The 8125-nt window shown below is 44.1% G+C and overlaps 2 pseudogenes; one reads left to right on the forward strand and one right to left on the reverse strand.

Annotated features, from left to right (window-relative positions):
• LOC105978967 overlaps positions 1 to 639 on the reverse strand; it is a 25759-nt pseudogene extending 25120 nt beyond the window's left edge.
• Positions 640 to 894: 255 nt separating this feature from the next.
• Positions 895 to 8125, forward strand: part of LOC101648054 — an 18114-nt pseudogene continuing 10883 nt past the window's right edge.

Genomic DNA, 8125 nt, shown 5'->3' on the forward strand with positions numbered 1-8125 from the left:
ATGATGTACAAATGCGCTTTACACAATTGATGTGTGTATGGATTGGGATAACAGTTGTATGAGCCCCTAATAAAATGTTAAAAAAGAAAAAGAAAAAAAAAAGAAATAACTGAAAACAGATTCATCTGTTCTCAACCACCAAGTTTTACCCTAACCTTGCCTTTTTATACAAAACATTACACAGAAATTATAAAGTAAATAAGTTCAGTGTTAAATAATGTAATTTAAATAAGAAACAGCACATTTAAAAAGTTGTTAACAACTACAGTATGGCTCATACCTTGAGACGGATGAGGATCTGGATCTGTGGACACGGATGTGGAGAGGAGGGAAGGAGAGAGAGTCAGTGTTTGGGAGGGGAATCCCCTTCCAGAAAATCAACTGGTAGCTGCTTCTCAGGAGTTTTTTTTTTTTTTCTTTTTTCCCTTCTTTGCCGTTTTTCATTAGGACCTGGCTGGTTTTCTCTAAAAAATTAAAAAAAATTTTTTTTAAATCTATCTAATGTAGTCTGCTGTTGGCATTTCCTTAACTGTTTTCTAAAATGGTTGACTAAATTATCATCAACAATATCGATAACATGGTTAACCAGTTCCTTATCGTGATGATTCTTTTAAAAAATACCTTTTTCTTAAGACCCATGTTTTCGATCTAAAAACAGTACAAAAAGCCACAAAAACTAAGAAATCATAGCAAAACACTTGGAGCACAGCCGCAAAAGGGACACCAACTAACAAGAGGGACCTAAATGGGAACTGCGTTTGTTTACAAAAATCCCGTGCGTCCTGTGACCAACAATGAGCGCACCTTCCCCGCCAGACAGACAGACAGACAGCGGGCAGCCTGGTGGGCGACCTCATCAAGCGCTTTGAGCCGAAGGGATTCCTCCCGGTGGCCATGAAGTTCGTCAAGGCCTCCCGGGAACACCTGAAAGACCGCCCGTTCTTCCCAGGGCGGGGCAAGGACATGAACTCGGGAGCCATTGTGCCCAAGGTCTGGGAGCGGCTGAGCGTGGTGAAGACGGGCCGGGTGATGCTGGGGGCGACCAACCAGCGGGTCCTAAGCCAGCCACCTCCGAGGGGACTTCTGTGTTCACGTTGGCAGGAGCATCATTCAGGGCAGTGATTCGGTCCAGAGCGCCGAGAAAGAATTAAGCGGAGTAACTGGTGGACTACCAGCCTTGTGCTGAGACTGGATCTGCGAGGAAAGGCGCACAAAACAGTCCCGCCCCCCTGGGCCCGTTGGCACTGCCAGTCCTGTGTACCGCTCTTCTTCCGGGCTTGGAAGCAGCAGGGTTGACGTCCTGTCTCCTTCCAAAGCGCACTGACCAACAAAATAAAGCCTTTGGAGACTGCGGGGGTGGGGGGTGGGGGGTGTCACGTGCGTCTGATCGGATTCCGATGGTTTGTTCAAGCTTCGATGCAAAATTTTCTCCACATTTCGAGTCGAAATCCGCTGATGTTGAGCACTGGTGCGGTCGAGCCCCGGGGTTCTACTGTACAGGCTTACTGAGTCAGCATCAACTCACTGGGCGCGCATACCCTGGATGGGAGTAGTTCCGTCCAGCGAGCTGGCATCTTGCTGCTCAAAGTACAGTGCCTGGCTAGCAGCAGCAAGGACGCAGAATCTTGGGCCCTCCGGGGTGGGAAGTGATGGGTTCACATGCTGGACTAACTTTGAGAAGCCTACTCTAACAAACGTCTACCAGTGCCATGGTGTTGACACTGACTTGTGGGGACCCTGTATGCCAGAGCTGGACTCCATTGGGGGTTCAAAGGCCGATTTGGGGGAAGACTGCCAGACCTTTCTTTTGAGGTGTTCTGGAAGGATGAGAACCTCTCCGTTAGCAATTCAAGGAGGGACTTGAGCAAATGACTACATAGTCTGCTCTTCTGAATGCAGAGGGAGTACAAAAATACAAAGAACATGGGTCTTTCTCCAACTTTTTCATGTAGAAGCACCAGCATTTTGCTCAGGTAATGCTTTCAGAAGCCAGTAAGTTCCAAAGAGGTTGTGCTTTTGAGCTGTCATGGTATTTATGTCTGGACGGAATAGCACAAAGAAAGATGGTTAAAAGGGTGAAATGATAAGGTAATGGGTTAATTTGACTGGAAGGGGTTCAACCTGACCAGGTGTGAGGATAAAATCAAGGCTTCTCTTTCCCACACTGATCTACTGGCTTTGGTCTTCATCTGTCACTTTTATTCATCACCTCCTTAACTCCCGTTGACAACTCACGGATCACCAGACATGATTAGCTCTTACTTGCTTTGGCAGGGTACTTGATGTCACCACTTTGATTGCTGGTAGCATTGATCCAGAAACACTTTTCATTTCTTTTTAAGACATTTCTTAGTCTTTTTACATGCTTCCTTTGACTAAATCGTGGCATAACTGACTATAGCACAAGAGAAAGAAGCATGGGAATAATTCTGTTTTGTGAAAACAAAGTCTACATTCCATGTGGGCATTGACTTAAAAATATGCCAGAAAGAGTTTAACTTGCTAGACGATCACCTGATAGTCTCAGAGGAGCCCTGGTAGCGCAGTGCTTACCAGCTGGGCTGCTAACCACAGGGTCAGTGGTTTGAAACCACCAGCTGCTCCTCAGAGGAAAGATGGGGCTTTCTATTCTCATAAAAAGTTACAGTCCTGGAAACCCACAGGGGCAATGAACTCTACCTTGTCCCACCGGGTCGCCATGCGTTGGAACCAGCTTGATGACAGTGACTATTAGTTTTAATAATGACTGTCTTTTCTGAGCCCCCAACTGGCCTGTGACGGAGAAAAAATATTGAAAATTAGGATTCTTTCTGCAAATCCTGCTGAGCAGCCTACTGGTTGTTCTAAAATGTCACGATGACTCTAGAAAAGTCCACGAGTGGCAGGTGCATATTGAAATGAAATGAAACTCTTCATTTTGGGGTCATAGCCTTAATCTTTATTGAGGATTCAAAATACATGGCTTACATTTTCAAAGCATTTTAATGGAATTGTAGTCTACAGAGTGTGAGGTACTTATTATCCAACGTTGGTCAGTTTTCATAAGAGGAAGAGACTCATGTCACCCGAATTCAGATCAAGAAACAGAGTCCGCATCGACCCCACAGATGTCCCTCTGGCTGCATTCTCCCAGATCCAGGGCGCCACTGTCCTGTTTTTGCACAGCATCATTTAGTCTTGGCTGGTTTGCTACTCTGATGTGGTCTCATCGAGTATCCTGTTGAATCTTGCATTCTGTCTTCTGCATCCAAATGATCATGTGTTGTTTTTGTTCACCCACTCTAATTATTGTACAGAATTCTGCTCTGTGAATGATTCACACTTTGTTTCTTCTATGTTGATGGGTATTTAAGCTATTTCTGGTTTTGAATATTGTAACTTATGCTCTTAAATATTCTAGTGCATCTTTTGGGTGCACAGTGAGTATACTTTTAAGTATCTAAGCGTACAATTGCGAGGTATGCAATGTTCTGCTTCAGTAGATACTGCCAAATAAACTGGTAATTCTGAGTCACATGCCAGTGTGGGTGAGATCCCAATTTCCCACACCCTCTTCAAGTGGTACTGTCTGAACTGTAAAAATGTGAAGCTTCCGGCCGTCTGGTGATGCTGCATTTGGGTTTTGATTTTCATACAGCTTACATAGAAACCAAGGAGCCCTGGGGCAGGGTGGTTAAATGTTGGGACTGTGATCCACAAGATCAGCAGTTTGAAACTACCAGCGCTCCGTGGGAAAAGGCACTTTCTACTCCCTGAAAAACTTCCAGTCTCGGAAACCCACAGGGGCAGTTCTACCCTGTCCTGTTGGCCGTTATGAGTTGGCATCAACTCAATGGCAGTGATGTTTTTTTGTTTTGTTTTGTTTACATTGAAACCAAAAACTGAGCAGGTCATTTTAAGTTGGTCACAGCTTTCTGCAATGTGCTTGAGTGGGGGTAAAACGAGACATGATATGAGAGGCCCAACCTATTTATATGCTGAACAATAGTCTACTCCATGAGGTTGCCTCTAAAATGTCCATGTTGGTTTGGCTCCTTTAAGGGTTGTCTGGAACTGTGGGTCTCTTACCTGGGTTGAAGGATGAGACGATCTGTAGAAGTTACGTAAGAAATCACTGAGCGTATTTAATCTGCTGAATTCCTCTCCATTACATCTCACCAGATATTGGATCTTGAAAATAATGGAACACATGCTTTTATGGAAGATTGTTTGTGATAGAAAGGCTTAGAGGAGTCAGGAAGCCATGAGAAAGCGAAGAGGATTCAAATGCAAATAGAAAGTCTTCCATAAACAGGAGGCCCCATCAGCAGGCCAGGATGGCCAGAAGGCCTCTCACTGTGGAGGTCAAAGAATAATCCAAGTTACTGTTCTAGAAGTCTAGAGAGTAAATAAGACTAGAGTTTCTCCCCGCTGCCCCCACCCCCCACCATTGGCCCTGGCCAGAGTAGACAGGTGCAGCCTCTTCTGTATACAGAGAAAATAGCCTGATAGTCCTAGACAGCAAATGTTCATCAACTTCAAATTATACCTCAAATGCTGCTGGTGTCTGGACCATTGATGGATGAGCCAGGTCTTTCCAGGTCTAATGCTGAGTAATGCAAATTAGATTCTCCTGAGTTATGCCTAGTGCAGCTGGAGGGCACAAGCTAGTTGCCAGGGACATGTCTCCCTGCCAAATTCTTGCCAGTGTTGTTAATAGTATTGTACCCTGTATGTGTGCAAGCACTCTTAGTTTTATTAATGATAATACTATGCTTTTGCCCTCTCTTTCACCCTTTAATTTTTGAATAGGGAATAGCCTAGTTTCATCCCTAACTGTTCAGAAAGCGAAAACTAAATTGAAAAGCATGCATGCAGCCCTTCCTCCCAACAAGCCAATGGGAACTGCTCGTACCAATTACTGCAGTGTCATTTCACATAGGTTTGCATCCTTTGGGGCCCAGTGAGGAAGGGAGGTCAATGCCTGGTTGTTCAGCAAGAGAGGCAAGTGACTGGATGGCCAGGAGCTCTTATTGCTATATGTCACAGGGCTTATGCTGTTGAAGGAGCCTTGGTAGCGCAGTGGGTTATGTGTTGGGCTGCCAACTGCAAAGCCGGCAGGTCGAGGCCACTAGCCAGCTGCTCTGTGGGAAACAGATGGGACTTGCTAGCCCTGCTAAAGAGTCCTTCGGCGTCATCTCGATGGCAGTGACTTTAGTATTTTGCTGGATGGTTGGCAGTCCTTTCCGTTCAGCCCTGGTCCTCGTTCCTGAAACATCTTGTGACTCTTCACTGGGGGGGTGCAGGAGAACAATGGCCCCCGCGGCATCCTAGTCGCTAGTTAGGAGTGAGAGTGTTGTGAAACGCCGAAGGCCTTCTCCCCTGGCACTGTGGCAGAGAGAAAGAAAGGAAGAACTGAGCTGCTTTTAATGACAAAGTCAATTTGGGAGCTAGGCGAGTAAAGCCTGTGTTAAAAATATATGATAGATTTTTAATAACTCCAGTCGTTTTTTGTTTTTTTTTAAGTACCTCCACCACACACCTCAAAAGCTCTTTTTAACCACATCCGTTCAGTCTGATTAAAGTCTTTTGAACAAAATAGGAAAATTACTGGCAAAGGGCATATTAAAACATGTGATTGCCAATATATAACTCTTTTACTTCCCTCGAATCATGTACCACATGCTTTATTTAGGTTTCCGCTCCAGTATTAGGAGGATATCACCTTGTCAAAAGAGGAACCAAACAAACAGCATTCCCAGCAAGCTAATATCTGTCATAAACTACTCAAGCTAATATCTGTCATAAACAACCTCCAGGAAGGGGTCTTCTAGAGGTATTAATACGGCCAACCTCTATAGTGCTGCTCTGAATTAGTTATCACTGGTTAAGGCTTCAGGGTGGACCTAAAGGGAGGACAAGCAGGCCCCAGCTAGGCTCTTAACCACTAGAGGGCACTATTGGCCATCCACTTGGGAGTTCCTCCTGGCCCGTGGAGAGCTGCGTAGCCTGAGAGTGGACCTCTTTACATGCAGTCAAATTATTTTTGTTCATCACCGAATGGGAGGTGCTTGAATACTAGGATCTGTGATGTTCAGGCACTTGGATAACACCTCGTTCTCACCTGAGTGGTGTACATAGTCATAAAGAAGAGAAGGTAATCTCACATCTCTTGTGAATGAAACGAGCCTTATTTCACATTGTGTTTCAATGAGTGGTTACGTACCAACTGAGTCTTGATAGCATCAAACAGAGGTATAAATTCTCTCTGCAAGGGTCTCAAAGTCAGATGGAATCCGTTTGGAAGTCTGTTGGCTATGAGTACTAGAGGTGGACTATCTCTGTTTGTCTTTGACCCTGGGTCACCTAACTTAAAGAAATTTCCTTGTTTTTGTTTTCAAGCAAACAGCTCAATGATTGTTCTCCCAGTGTAGGTAGAGCATGTTGCCTTTCGTAGACCCATAATTTTCACTCTGTACACTAGTGACAAGGTTAGAGCACATGCTTACATTGCTTTCCAGGATGAAACATTGTTTTCAACTTTCAATGGAATATCAATTAATTAGCCTTTACATAAGTGGAATGATCACTGAAGTCACTCCGGATAAACACATAATTATGGTACTTTATGGACTTTGTCCATTAGCATAAAAGGTATGTTAGGAATATCGGTTATAATGCTTATTAAGCATCTTCTGGATGCTTTGATAAATCTCACTGAGTGCCAGTTCTTATTTTTTTAATTCTGCGCAGACACTATCTAGGTCTAGTAATGTGAGGTCCGGGAATCCAACTATTTTAAGATGAGGACATTTGGTCTGTATTTTTCTTCAACATCAAAGATAAAAAGATGTAACATTATTAAAATTGACAGCTTTTCAGTCAACATTGATTAAATTAAACTCAGTTTTGAGAATGGGAAATGCAAAAAACTAGATGCGAGCTAATAAAAAAAAAGTCTCAATTACCAACATTACAGTTGTGACATGTGGACAAATGCCAGATTAAGCAGATGTTACCATCAATTCATTGTTGTCATGTCTGCAATGTGGCAACTGGCTCCAGAGACCGAAGATCTTCTGGAAGTAGTGTGTCCTGGGACGCCGCTTTTTGTTGACTCCACAAATGATCATCAGTCATAATGATGTAGTGATATTGGTAGTCTGCATCAGGAACTGTCACAGCAGAAGTCGAGGGAGGCCACAGCGTGGCACACGGTCCGCCTTCTTTAAAAATCACAACTATTAACTGCCTGTCTTCAAATTTCCTGGACCTTCCCGAAAGGGAAATAAACTCCCTGGCCCCAAATCTACAAGCATTTGAACATGTCTGAAAACTTATTTATGACATACCTTGGGTAGCTCAAGAGACTAGAATTCCATCAAGCGAAGATATAAGCGTGCATTACATGACTTCTTTATTTAATTACAAAATACGAAAGTGCATTAGCAGAATGGCCTGCTGGCCGGGGAGAGGATGCCGGCTTGCCATGTGGTGGGCCTGCAGTTTGCGTGCCTGCTCTAGTTTGCCAAGCTGGCAGAGGCCTGGAGAGCAGTCCTCATGCACATGGTCAACCTCCACAAGGAATTGCCTAATGATGCTGAACTCCGACCACTTCATTGTCTTTGCATTAGGGAAAGAGAAGTATGACATTCCCTCAAAATATGGCTTTAGCTGGGCTATTTTGTAAATATTTTATTTACATGAATTAGAATCAAATCCCTCGTGAGGGGTGGGGAAAGTATGAAATGAAAAGATAAACCTGTAATCTAGTTTAGGTTCTGCAACCAGCTGTGTGATGGGGGCAAAGTCACTTCTGATTGCTTTGCATGCCTGGCTTCCTCTGTCATTGTAATAGCTACCTTGACCTGGCCGTAGGAAGGATGTACGGATCAAGTAAGATTATGTACACGAACGACACCATGTAAATGGTAAAGCACAGGGCCTTATTCTAGCATCCCTGGCTGGGTTCAGAGCCCGCACTGGGAGGACTTGCAGATTTGGGTCTGAATGTTTGGGCAGACATATGTATTTCCCTGTAAAGTTTACCTTTCTTCTCAAAAGGAATTTTGAAACACACACACACACACACACACACACACACGAGAGAGAGAGAGAGAGAGAGAGAGAGAGAGAGAGAGAGAGA

Source organism: Echinops telfairi, unplaced genomic scaffold (genome assembly GCF_000313985.2).
Source record: "Echinops telfairi isolate 266 unplaced genomic scaffold, ASM31398v2 ScPeMD7_25;HRSCAF=90, whole genome shotgun sequence".
NCBI lineage: Eukaryota > Metazoa > Chordata > Mammalia > Afrosoricida > Tenrecidae > Echinops > Echinops telfairi.